Source organism: Lupinus angustifolius, unplaced genomic scaffold (genome assembly GCF_001865875.1).
Source record: "Lupinus angustifolius cultivar Tanjil unplaced genomic scaffold, LupAngTanjil_v1.0 Scaffold_143_83, whole genome shotgun sequence".
Lineage (NCBI taxonomy): Eukaryota > Viridiplantae > Streptophyta > Magnoliopsida > Fabales > Fabaceae > Lupinus > Lupinus angustifolius.
Window position 1 is genome coordinate 1 of NW_017725541.1, and position 15309 is coordinate 15309.

Consider the following 15309-nt stretch of genomic DNA (forward strand, 5'->3'; position numbering starts at 1 on the left):
TCCCCCCTTCTAGGTGTATTGTAACCACTGATACCTAACAATAAGGAAGTCTAATGGTGAAGAGAGAGAACATAAGGAATGGAGTGTAGGAGGTTGTGGGTTCGAGTTTCCCCATCAACAAAAAAATGAGTTATAAGGTGATTTGATGGTGAGAAAGGAGGGTGAGGGTGGAGTCTCACCCACAACAAAAACGCAAGTCCCAAGAGGAATTAGGGAATTGGTTGAGGAAGACCATCACACAAAACCCCTCTCAGAAAGGTAGATCAAATGAACACATTCAGGAATATGGATTCAGGTATGACACTTCATCCTTTGAGCATAGGTTCTGAATTTTATGATTCTCCATAAAGAGCGTTTTTTCAATTTTTTGTATGAACCCTAAATTTAATTTGGGAATTTTTTTGTTTGCTTCCACTATAATGTTATGAAGATAGGGAATATCTGAATTGATCATTTATGCTACACCTTAACGGTGTTGAATTCAATGGATTCAATACATGTTCTTTATTAAACTCAATCTATATACTATGCAGCATTGAATTGGGAATTTGTGTGCAATGTTAAATATTGTTTTTATTCTATTTATGGTTACCACATTAAAACCTTCATAAAAAAAAATATTCACGCACTACATACGCAGTATTGGAATCATGCAACATAAGCAGTATTGGAATCATGCAGTGAATCTAAATATATGTAATGATTTATAATTAGTCAATGTAATTCACGTATATCCAAACACACTTTTTGTTTGTTTGTTCCTCTTTTTTTTGGGTTGCTTTAGTGAGTGGCAGTGTAGTGTCAAAATTCATATGATCCACATTGTTACATTTTGCAATTTGAATATTACATATAGGTTGTATGTGTAATTATGGTTTGATCATATATGTACACAAGTTATATAGTATATGTTTCAAAATATGCATGAGCATATCTTTTGATTTGGAATTATATTGTGAGAATAAATTTTTTAATCATAAAAGATATCACATCTGAAGGTTTTAATTCTAAGATTATATTTTTTTGTAATAGACCCATATTGTGTTTTTTCTTTTGTCTGGTAATTATTTTAAATTAATTGATGCAATATGTTGCTAAAGTAACCTTTGTTGTGGAAATTAATTTAAATTACACAGATGAGTATGAGATTATTTATGTGAATTGTGTTCGGTCCAAAGGAAGACACAATTTGGCCAAATAATAACATGCATGTGATGATAAAAACGTAACAATTATAAAGTTTTTGTTTTCCATTTGAATAATAGTCGGTCCAAAAAAAAGACTATTGTTTGACATAACTAATTGCTAATATTTGATCATTACATTGAGAGTATCACTTACAAATTAATTTCTATGTCTAAAGACTAGAAATTGATGTTGTGCTAGGTATCTTGTGATAGGTTTATTATGTGAACATGTCTTGTTTTATTTATATTACATGACTTGTTTGTTTAAATTGAACATGTTATTAATTCCTTGTTCTGTGTATTCAATGTCTTTTACCAATACTACAAATATTTCTGCTCAAATTAATAACATCCCATTGCTAAATGGGACAAACTATAAGGTCTGGAAGGAAGCCGTAGAAATTATTCTCGGTTGTATGGATTTAGATCCGGCACTTCGTGTGGAGAAACCTATTTCCACTGTGAAAAACATCGATGAGGCTAAAATTGAGAAATGGGAACGCTCTAACTGAATGTGCCTGATGATCATGAAACGCTCTATTCCAGATGCGTTTTGGGCTCTATATCTGAGAGTGAAAGTGTAAGGAAGTTCCTTGAAGAAATAGAATAATTCTTTGCCAAGAACGAAAAGGCGAAGACGAGTAGCCTTTTGGCTAAACTCATCTCCATGAAGTATAAATTCAAAGGGAACATAATGGAGTACATTATGGAGATGTCTAATCTCGCATCAAAACTCAAGTCACTTAAGTTAGAGCTTGGTGATGATATGCTCGTGCACTTGGTTTTGATCTCTCTTCCTATACACTTTGGGCAATTCAAAGTGAATTATAACACTCAGAAGGACAAATGGTCTCTTAATGAGCTTATATCTCACTGTGTGCAAGAGAAAGAGAAGTTGCAGAGAGATAAGGCTGGAAGGACTCACTTGGCTATGACCCCTCAAAATAAGAAAAGAAAGAGAAATAAGGGTGTTGTGAAAGGGCCTTCTCAGCAAAAGAAATTGAAGAGTAATGAGAAATTTACATGTTACTTCTATAAGAAGCAAGGACACGTGAAGAAAGAGTGTCCTAAATATGCCTTATGGCATGTAAAGAATGGTACATTTCTTACTCTTGTTTGTTCTGAAATTAATTTGGCTTTTGTATCCAATGATACTTGGTGGTAGATTCTGGTGCTACTATTCACATTAGTATCACTATGCATGATTGCTTGTGGAGCCGACAACCAAGTGATGATGAAAGTTGTGGGCGACGGCAAAAGGGTTGTTGATAAGCAATATATTACACATTATTCATAACCTTAATTTAGCATGATTGATGATTCTTGGTGCCTAATTGATTTTGTTTCACATGGTTTAGTGTTTTAGACTTTATTGGACTAATATTCCTAAAATGAGTTTATTTGGGATTATTTGGCCTGATTAAATCTATTATCATTTTCATATCACATTTGGCACCAATGGCATTTTGGGCATTATGGAAGTCGAGGATATGTGTTGAAGTGAATATTATATTTTTATTTTGAGTGTTTTTATTGTAATTTCGCTTTGAGCCCATTGTTTAGGCCCAATTCGGTTTTATGTGTGTTAGAGTGGTTAAATTTGGATTCCCCACTCCAAACACACACACTTTACTTTTCTTCACTTTGAAACAAAAACATATTTTCGTTTTTCCCTCTTTTGCTCTACTAGGGTTTCACTCCTTCTTCATTTTTCATTTTCCGGTTTGTTCTTCCATTGTCATGGAAGGCTAAATTTATGAACTAAGTTCCTTTGGTAATGTATCACAACTATTGAGGTTTTGTCATTAATGCATTTTCGGTTTCTTTATTGTTGATTTCTTCTATCTTATTTCTAAATATGGTTTGCTTAATTCCATTGCTTAGAAACTGGTTGGTTGAGTTTATCTCTACTTAGTTGATTTACTCTCTCTAGTGCATGAATGATTAGTTCGTGTGAATTTGTTAATTGTTTCGTGCTTATATTGATTTCGCCTAGTTAGAGGTTTAGGTTCTGGAACTTTGAATTGATTATCGCTTAGTTAATTGATTCTCAACAAATTCGGAAGTTAATGGTTGGAATCTGAAAATAATCTTTTGAAACCGATGATTGAGTTGTGAATAAATGAATCAAAGGGATTTAGCCATTTTATCATATTGTTATTTACTGTTTCTGAATTTGCTTATTGTTCATACTAATCCAACAACAAAACCCCTCTTTGTGTGTGTGAGTATAAGGTGTTTGAATCTTTGCTTGAAATATAATCTTTGGGAAACGACCTAGGAGTCATTTCCTAGTACTACAGTTCTTAATTGTTATATTATTTGCATCGGGTACGACCTCGATCAATTGCAGCTGAGGCTATTGGAACATTTAGATTATGTTGAAGAACTGGCTTTAATTTGGATTTATTTGAGACATTTGTTGTACCGTCTTTTAGGCGGAATTTAATTAGTATTTTCAGTTTGGACAAATTTGGTTTTTCTTGTTCATTTGAAAATAATAAAGTTAATCTTTATCAAAATTCAAATCTTGTTGGTTCTGGTTATTTAATTGATAATCTATATATGCTTGATGTTTCTAGTTCCACTAATGAAATACTGCAAGCAAATTCACGTGGTACAAAACGAAAATTAAAAGAGAATTCCGCCACTTTATGGCACAAGCATTTAGCTCACATATCTAAACAAAGAATTCAAAGACTTGTGTTGGATGAAAATCTTGACCCTTTCGATTTATCAGACTTTGAAGTATGTGTTGAGTGCATAAAGAGAAACAAACAAACAAAAGAAAATTAGGTGTCGAAAGAGCTAAAGATGTCTTAGAACAAATACATATGGATATATGTGGTCCTTTATGTAAGGCTTCTTGGAATGGACAACATTATTTTATTGTGTTCATAGACAATTACTCTAGGTACGGCTACTTATATCTTATACATGAGAAGTCCCAATCCTTGGATGTTAAGTCTTTCAAGGCTGAAGTTGAACTTCAACTTGGAAAGAAAATTAAGGCTGTGAAATCTGACCGTAGTGGTGAATACTATGGCAGATATGATGGATCAGGAGAAAAACGTCCAGGGCCATTTGCACTTTTCCTCAAAGAGTGTGGAATTGTTCCATAATACAGTATGCTAGGGAAACCTAGCTTGAATGGTGTTGTTGAGCGACGAAACCAAACTCTTAAGGATATGGTAAGTTGTATGATTAGTCATTTTTCCTTACCAGAGTCTCTTTGGGGGGAGCTTTAAGGACCGCAATTTACATCCTTAATAGGGTGCCAAGTAAAACAGTTAACAAAACCCCATATGAGCTTTGGACTAATAAAAGACCAAGCTAAAAATACTTGCACATTTGGGGTTGTCCAGCTGAGGCGCAGCCTTATAGGTCGCATGAAAGGAAACTGGACTCAAGAACTGTTAGATGTTATTTTGTTGGTTATGTTGCACGCTCTCGGGGCTATAAATTTTATGATCTCACTTCAAGACTTTTTTTAGACGGGAAATGCATGATTTCTTGAGGAAGTTGATTTTGGGAGGAAGAGAACATAAAGAATGTTGTCTTTGAGGAAGAACCTATCACTAATGGTGAACAAGTTCTTATGCCTATTACCATTCAAGGAACAACTTCGGTAATAGAAGTTATGTTCAGAATATTATTTCTGACAATATTCTTGAACAAGACAACAATGAGGTTCTCCCTCAAATATCTATAGAACAAATTCAACAACCTCAAGAAATAGAAGTGTCATTAAGAAGATCCACTAGAGAGAGGAGAAGTGTAATTCTTGATGATTATATTGTATTTCTTTAAGAACATGAGGATGGCGTCATGTTAATAGAGGACGATCCATTGAACTTCTATCAAGCCATAAAAATTTCTAACTCTCAAAAGTTGATTGATGTCATTAAGGATGAGATGAAATCTATGCATGATAATGACGTTTGGGATCTTGTCGAATTACTTAAAGGTGCGAAACCCGTTGGTTGCAAATGGATATTTAAAACCAAGAGGGATGTGAAGGTTAATATTGACAGATATAAAGCTCGTTTAATTGCTAAATGCTACACTTTGAAAGAAGACATTGATTATAAAGAAACCTTCTATCTAGTATCTTCGAAGGATTCTTTTAGAATAATATTGGCACTAGTAGCTCATTTTGATTTAAAGCTACATCAGATGGATGTTAAGATTGCATTTCTAAATGGTAACATTAAAGAAATGATCTATATGGTGCAACCAGAAAACTTAGTGTCAATTGGCTCAAAGTCTACAGTATGCAAATTAAAGTAATCCATCTATGGCCTTAAACAAGCTTCTCGTAAATGGAATCACAAATTTCATCAATTTAATACCTCGTATGGTTTTGACGCAAAAAAAGTTGATGATTGCATGTACCACAGGTTCAGTGAGAGTAAATTTATATTCCTGGTATTATATGTCGATGATATATTGCTTGTGAGCAGTTATATGGGACTATTGCATGAGACCAAGAGATTTCTAATGAAGAATTTTGAAATGAAAGATCTTGGGAAAACTTCTTTTGTATTAGGTATTCAGATACTAAGAGATTGCTCTAAAGGTATCCTAAGGTTATCACAAGAAAGCTATATAGATAAAGTCCTGGATAGATTTGGCATGAAAGACAGTACACCAGGGGATACCCCTATAGCTAAGGAAGACAAGTTTAGTATCGAACAGTGCCCCAAAAATGACCTTGAAAGATACAAGATACAAAAGATTTCTTATGCATCTCAGTAGGAAGTCTAATGTATGCTCAAGTTTGCACATGTCCCGACATAACATTTGTTGTGTGAGTTTTGGAAAGATATTTGAGTAATCCTGGAATGCATCATTGGAAGGCAGTCAAATGTGTCATGCATTACTTAAATAGAACAAATGAGTATATGCTCGTTTATCGGAGGTTTGAGAATTTATATATTATTGGGTACTTTGACTCCGAATTTGTTGGATCTCTAGACAATAAACATTCCCCATCTGGATATGTATTTATATTGGCTGGAGGTGCTATATCTTGAAAGTCTGCAAAATAGACGCTTATAGTTCTTTCAACCATGGTTGTAGAGTTCATGGCTTATTTTGAAACATCAGAACATGACATATGGTTGCAGAATTTTGTCACTGACTTACGTGTGGTCGATGGTATTGAAAGACCATTGAGAATTCAATGTGACAACAAGTCCACAGTTCTTTACTCCAACAACAATAGGAGTTCTACAAAGTCAAAATTCATTGACATAAAGTTTCTGGTTGTTAAAGAACGTGTTCAAAATGGACAAATTTCCATAGAACATATGTGGACAAATTTTATGCTAGTTGATCCACTAACTAAGGGTTTGGTACCTAAAGTCTTTCATGAGCATGTTACTCATATGGGTGTTGTTCCTTAGGGTACCTTAGTTCAATGAGAGTTTATATGTTTTATGATTTACTTTGAATGTTATATACAGTTTTTTATGCATAATAAAGTTGATAGTTTATTGTTCCTTTTAAAAAATTGTGCATTGTAACTATTGTTTTGCAATTAAAGACTTTGGATTGATCTCACTAAAGAATAAATAAGGACAAGCTGGAAATAGACATGTTTGAGATCACATTGCATGAAATTTCCATGCCACTCATCTATATTTGATCTATGTCATTGAGCATATTAATATGGTGATCATCGTGGTCGAGTCACACTTGCATGTGATGAACGTCACGATGGTTCCATAGTTGATATATGTGATGGACCAGATTGTATTAAGGAGAAGTCTAAATGTAAATAGCATACGGATGTGCGGCTAAAGAACATGTGATATAATTGTATTAGGAAAATATGAAGCCCAAGTGGGGGATTGTTAGAAATTTATAATTTCTAATTAAGGTGGGCATCATATATTTGATACAATGATATCAGTTATTTATTTCGGAGGTTACATTATAAGTGATCTAATTAGTGGCACCCCATAGATTTCTAAAAGGTGATAACAAATATGGGCTTAATGGGTGGATACCCATCAGGTTAAGATATAGGGGATAATGAGAACTCTATAAGTTAACCCATAAGGAAGGTTATGGTCTCCAACACACCAAAAATCAAATTCAGTTTTCATCTCTCCCCATCAGAGAGAAAACGCAAGTGCCAAGAGGAATTAGGGATTTGGTTGAGGAAGACCATTACACCAAAACCCCTCTCATAAAGGTAGATCAAAGGAACACATCCAGGAATATGGATTCAGGTATGACACTGCATTCTTTGTTTAATATATGTGTGTGAAAATCATAAGATTCAAGATCCTAGGATTTATATTTCACTAATCATAAGGAATTCCCAACAAATGGTGCTTTTACAATGGGAGGACAGTCTTGCAGAAAATTTGTACCAGTACATTCTTCCTTCTAAGTGTACTACTGTGGGTTTGGATCGGTGGAGATGGAGGTTAGATGATTATGGTTCTTTTTTGTTAAGAGAGCTTACATGGAGTCTTTAGCTAATGTCCATTATGCCTTGCCTCTGGATAATTCTATGCTTGCTCATGGTAATTATTTTCTTCAAAACTGTTGGAACTCTCATGCTCCTTTAAAGGTTTGTTGTTTCATTTGGAAAATTGGTAAGCAGAGAATAGCTACAAAGGATGTGTTATTTAGATGTAATATTATTCATAGACCAATTGATTTGAACTGTGTGTTGTGTCTTCAGTATTCTGAGTCGTTAGATCATTTATTTATCTCTTGTATTAGCTCTGTGAATATCTGGTTTGGTTTTTATGTGTGGCTAAAGATTCTAGTGATTATTCCTCATACAATGTCAGATTTTTTTTTTGTTTCATGATTCCTATCGGCAGCTTACAAAAGGAAAGAAAATGTGGAGATTATTTTGGTTTGTTGTGGTGTGGTCTTTGTGGGGTATGAGAAATAAAATTGTGTTCAATTATAAGAAAGTCTCTTCTTTTCAATTGCTAGATTAAGTTCAAGTTACATCTTGGTTTTGGTATACTTCTGTAGTGGATAAAACAACGTTGTCGTTTAGTCAGTGGTGTCTAAATCCTAGATTTTGCATTCTGAACTTATGTAATTTTACGATATATTGATTTGATTGTATTGGTTTAGCACCCCTTGTACTCTTTTAATACATTTCTTTAATTGTTTCAAAAAAAAAAGTTTGATATTATGATTAATATAAAGTACCCGAATTCTCACCACTAGTTGAATTCTAGTGATTTATAAGTAGTGATTATCTTAACATCATTCTTACATAAGTTCTCATGTGATAAAACTTAATTAGCTGTCACAAACATGTCCATAGTTCTTTTACTTTTTTTGGTTGGTGCAAGCTTGGCATAACAATGGCTTATCTTTTTTATGAATAACTATTTAAGTGGGTTGGATCTCAAGTTCTCATTACAACCATAACAAACTTCACAATTTTAGGAGTGTTTACTAATTATCCACCAATGACTTTCTTAAGGTGGGAACAAAATTTGAACTTATATTCTTGTACATTATGAGCTAATTAATCTTACCAATTAAATCAACCTTAATTAAAGGAAAGCAAAATAACCAAAGCTACTCATATAAATTAAATGTTACCATAGTATCTTACGAGTATTAATTTTAAAAAAATTAATAGCAAGAAAATTCTATAATGAATAAATGAAACTCGATGAGTTTCCCGCAAAACCAGAATCTCAACCCATGAAAAGGAGCAGATTAAGATGAAAATTGGGTTATATAGTCATGCCCCCTCATCAAAAATGGTGGGTTGGCCTACTGGTTAAAGCGTTAAAAACTTTAAATCAAGTAGGGATTATGTCTAGCAGGGAGAGACAAGTACTTCAAAGTAGAGATGACAAAATTATCCACAATCCATTCAAGTTCATTCGATAAAGCTAATGGATTTAAATAAATATAATCTAATGAATAATGTTAATAATAGATGAATTCAAATTCATACATTATATCCAATGGATCTCCATAGGGTCTATGTGTCTATATAGATCCTGATCCTGTTCGTGGATTAACGAAAATGTGCAAAAGCTCTATTTGCCTCTGCCGTTCTATGAGTCTCTTCCTTTTTGCGTATGGCATCGCCACTCCCTTTGGCAGCATCCACTAATTCGGAACTTAATTTGAAAGTCATATTTCGACCCGGACTTTGTTATGCAAACATGTATATATGGATATTCATGAGTATATCCATTTGGGTATATACCCAACTCATCCAAAAAAATAAAAACAAAAATATTTTTTTCCCATAAAGCAACATGTAAACCCAACTTTGTTATGCAAACCCAATGTGAAAAATATAAACCAAATGTTATTAATATCATACCGATCATCAAACCAGTCAAAGTACTGGTATAATGATATGGTAGTTCAACCAGTGATTTACTAATTAAACTTCATATTGGTCAAGTTATATATACATATATATTTTATACTAATGTTTTAAAATCAATAAAGAAGACAATAACTATTTTTATTTATACCACTTGTTAAAAAGTGTATATTGTAGAACCATATTTTAGATGTATAAAAAATGTATATTGTAGAACCATATTTTAGATGTATAAAAATGTAGTAGTTGTGTGTTTGATCATCCATATCAATATGGTAAAAATAAATCATTTACATTAAAAACTAATTTTAAATGAAACAAGTCGGTATGACCGGTATGATTCAATTGAAAATCGGTCAATATGACCGGTTTTTACCCGTATTATTGTATGGTCGATATAAATGTTGTATCGTAGTGGTATTAAGACTAGTTCACTTGTTTACTGGTTAGACCGGCCAACATGGTCCGATTTTTATATCACTGATATAAACTATTCCATTTCAAAAAAAGATTCCTTCAATAGTATTATTTTTTTTAGCAAAGCATTCTTTCAAAAAGTTTCAATAAGGATTGATATAACATTTTTGTGTCATGATTGAGCACAAAAAAAAAGTGTGATTGTACAATACAATATCTCTGACCTTACCTACAGTGTTGCATTTCATAGCTTTCAGATGTAAATTTAAATTCTGAGATTTAAAAAAAAACACTTTTAAAAATATTTTTTAAATTAATTTTTAAAAATATTTTATTAAATAATAATTTTTAAAAGGGTTTTTCCTCTTAAAACAATGTTTTAGTTCAAATTAAAAAAACTGGATTGGATATTCATCCATCCAATCCATTAAAATAGTTATATGAATGGAATGGAAGAGAGTACATTGGATATGAATGAATTGGATAATTTAAAAATGTGATTCCATGGATTTATATGGATTGATGGATGACTTTCAATCCATTATGATCCAAATTCATCCAATTGTTACCCTTACTTCAAATTTATAATATTTTCATGACAAAAGTGTTATTTCATTATACTTAAAATGAAGAATGTGTTATTATAAGTTTGATTTTCTTTTGTCTTTCAATGACTTGCCTCTCTAGTATTAGAGTAGATCCTTAATTGTAAAACCATATTGTGTATAGTAGTTGGTTCACATTTTCTATACTCCACATTTCATAAGAAGTAAGTAATTTGAAAACATGTAATATATATGTACTATCAGTTTAAAGAATTATACACAATGAATATATTATCTATTATTTATTTGTATTACTTTTTTGAAGAGTCGATAATAATTAAACATGGTGGATGATGCAATGATAATATATAAAAATCATACAGTATCAATGCATATGTTTTTTCTCAATTTGAAATGTATATATGGATAAATGTAATTGTTTATTTATTATATAGGTTAATCATCATTCACTTTTAAACAAAAGAGAGAAATATGTATGTAGTGGTAGTGTAAAAGTGTGATATATTGTCAGTATATCATATATTATTTATTTTTAATCATCAATGACTCTTTAAAATAATACAAATGAATTATGGATAATATATTAGTTGTGTATAAATCTTTATACTAATGATATATACACATTAAACTCTAAACAAAAGTAAAATAAATAATCCATCCTATAAAAGACTTAATACTATAGTGTAGAGATATCAAAATCATAAGAAATATGTGGAACATGATATAATGATTTTGACGTTGTATAATGATTTTGACGTGGATAACATAAACTTCTATCGACAACCATTATTATATGTCTTCCACTTAGTGAAAAGCTTGAAAAACTTTTGTGGACAGAAAGGAAAACCTGGAAAGTAGAAGTTTTGCATGAAGATTCCCTATGAATAGTAAAGTTCCCCACACCACATAAAATTTAGTTATCATCCTTTGCAAAACTCATAATGATCGGTTAGTTTTAAATTGCATAGGTAATTATAACTATGTTGCATTTAAGGCAAAGACGAAAACTTAAGATGCAGAGGTAATTATAACTATGTTGCATTTAAGGCAATCACGAAAAATTATGGTGTAACAGTAATTGTAATTCTAAGTAGTGAGAGAAACATTATGATATGAACAAGACCGATATAGTTTTAATTCATAAGTATAAATCAATGATTTAGACATGGAGATCACCAGTCGATAGTGTGCCGTTCAAAATATGATTGGCACGAGATACTATTAGGACATCTAATCTCTCTTACGATTTATATTTTATGAGACCAATATTGCAAGACCACAAAATAGTGACTCACCTTGTGAATAGTGTCGGCAATTCCAACTATAATGCTCTATTTTTTTTAATAGGAATGAAGTATCTCCTAGTATACGGAGATAAATAATGTCCTCCTGCCAGTGAAATCATGACATGTGTAATGTTTTATCATTTTCTATAAAAATATTTTAAAAAATATAAACAAAATAACACACATGTCATATTTTTATTAGTTAGAGGAGATAAATTATCTCTTAATATAAGGAGGAGATACATTATTCTCTTTTTTAATATCACGCTTCTTCCCCAAAACTAGCATATAGTTGTGAGTTTCTAATTTCTAATTATAAGTATCTTATTAAACTATAATTGTTCTATAATATGAGTTTGTAACTAGATGAAATTTGAAAAATAATTAAAAAAGGAGGGATCCATTTACTTTAAATTTATTCATCGTCTTAGTCATCAATTCTAGGGAAATTCAATAATTTAAATTAGTAAGTAAAACTAAATCATCATATATCTCTAGATAGAATTGATGGTTAGGATGAGGAGTAAGTGAATTTCACTTTAACTAAAATATATAAAATATTTTTTTAGTTATTTATTACTAATTAATAATTGGAGTAGTTAAATATGTGGATAATTTAAAATAAAAAATTTAAATTATTTATTTTAATATTTTATTTATAATTGGTCATGCAATATTTTATTTATTTATTTTTATCATATTTAGTCATTTTCAATATTTTTTATCTCTAAAAGTATAATTAATTTGCATAAGTTTATTGTATTTTTTTTACCATTGACAATATATATCATTAAAAATATATAATATGGAAATAATTTATACATTCATCTAATAAACAAACGCAACCATAATGTATACATCACCAAAAATTCAATGTGAATATACTTTATACATCAAAACATAATAAGATTTTTTTTAGTTTCGGGTTGGGGTGAGCATGGGTCGGATTGTCTGATAAGGATTGTCCATTACACGATCCTAAGTAATGTTAATTGGATTATTTTTTGAACCCAAACTCGACCTAGATTTAAAGCTAACCCGACCTCACATGTCAATCAGGCCAGCTTTTGAACCGACCCTAGACCCGATTAAATGTAATGCATACACCTTTTAAATAATGTCTTCTCTATATTACTTGTTATTATGAGTATGTAATTTGACAAATGAAATGATATATATATATATATATATATATATATATATATATATTGTTAATCATATATGTATGATAAAAAACTAGAGAATCAGTTATACTTTTGATCAAATAAATGTCATTATTATGTACAGAATTAAAAATACACACATAAAACATGAAGAACGAATGATCATGGAATGAGTCGGGTTGGGTCATGCTTGTCCCTAATGTGATTCTAAATATAGTCCATGTCTAATTTTTGAACTCGAACCTGACCCTAGGTCCAATGAAACCCGACCTTATTCGGGTCCAATCATAATCCGTCAAACTGGGTTAGAGAGTAGGGTCAAATCCTGCACTCCTAGTCACCCCTAGTTTGGAGTATCTATGTAATTTATTAAAATTTCGAGGAAGAAGTTCCCAAAACCCCCTTAAACTTTATATGTTTTGCAAGCAGACATCATAAACTATTTATTCTTCCTAATTACTCCTTAAACTTTAACTATTGGTGAAATTGGTCCCTAAATATATAAAATTTTAAATTATTAATAATGAAATTTGAATTAATATGGTGTAAACATTCATCAAAATGTTATTAATTCTACTATTTTGATAGCACATAAGGTTGCAATGATGCCAAATATGGACAGCATAGTAGTTCTTAATGGAGGATATGGACAACGTAGTAGTTCTTTTCAGATCACCCTGTGAATTGCTGGGAAGATTAAAGCAAGGCTACAAAATCAGATCACTGTTTGGTCGAGGAAAATAAAAGATCAAAGCCTCGTTACATATGTGTAATTGTAAAAAATTATGTGTATATAAATAGCTATAATTGTTATAGTGAGAAGGCAGTCATTTTGCTGCTTAAATTCATCCCAGAATATAATAGATGCAAATTTCATTGCATATTTTGCATCATTCCAGCCCTATGTGCTATCAAAATAGAAGAATTAATATCACTTTATTAAATGCTTATACTATTTAATGTGTTAATTCCAATTTCATAATTAGGAATTTAAAATTGTATATATTTATGGACCAATTTCACCAATAGTTAAAGTTTAATGAATAATTAGGAAGAAAAAAAATAGTTTATAGTGTCTACTTGCAAAATACATAAAGTTTAAAGAGTTTTATGATTTTTTTCCAAATTTTAAAGGGTAAAATAGGTAAATGAATTATTAAAAGTTACTTTTATTTTTTAAACTCTACGTCAAATAGCTTTTTAAAAGGTAGCTTTCAAATACTATATACTCCTTTGGTAAAAGTTAGAGACTCCTTTCCATTTTTTTTACCCAATAACACTAATAGTTTATTGACCGTTTCAAAAAACTCCAAATTACCATAAAAGCTAGAAACTCATGTTGCTAAATAGTATGATCATGTGTATAAATTGTATGCATAATATAATATAAATATTTTTTATTTTAACATTACCCAAATTTATGTGTGTTGCCTTCTAGTTGGTATAAAGATATATTTTAATGTTGGTAAATAATTATTTAAATATAAATTATAGATGATATATGACAATATAAAAAATTCTTATATTATTAATATATATATCATCTTCACATTATAAAATTTAAAGAGTATAATATTACCAACACATTTATAGGAGTTAGGATATTTGGAGTATTGGAAAAACAACTATATATATAAAACAATACAAAATATAGAAGGTTATAAATGATAATTTTCAACCTAGCTACTAGTATGAGATCACTCTCACCCGCTAGGCAGGGGTTTCTGCTCCGTGCAAGATCTCTTTTGTTTTTATGGTTATAGCCAAGTTCTGTGCCTGAAAAAAAAGACTATTATGCTTTTGTGAGATTATTCTAGCTTCTTCTGAGTTAAGGCCACTACTTTAAGCAGACAAAACCTTTATGCTTATTTGTCTTAGATCACTCAAAACAGATACTTCTCAAAGAATGAAGAGAAGTGCAATTTGAATGGAAATATACTCCTGGCAATAAAAGCTAAGCAGACATGCCAGATAGTCCTATACATTTATTCATGCATAACTTTATTGAAGTTGAAGCAATGACGTAAAGATAAAGGGTCATCTTTACCATGTGTTAAACATCACTATGGATGAACCTAGTATAGCCACGTCCATCTTTACCACTTTGGATTAGATTTATTTCAGATTGTAAAGTTTCAGGTTCCTTGCACATTCTCTTGTACCCAAATATGCAAACCTCTTTCACTACCTTATCTTTATATACACTTATAATTGAAGATACTGGGGGCACACCATTGGAGTTAACTTATCAGCAATCAGAGTGAAATTGTAATTTGAGCCAAGGTTGAAGATTAATTCAGGTTTCTTAAGTCACACCTTGTCCCTGCAGCAAATAGCAATGCATAGCCTTGT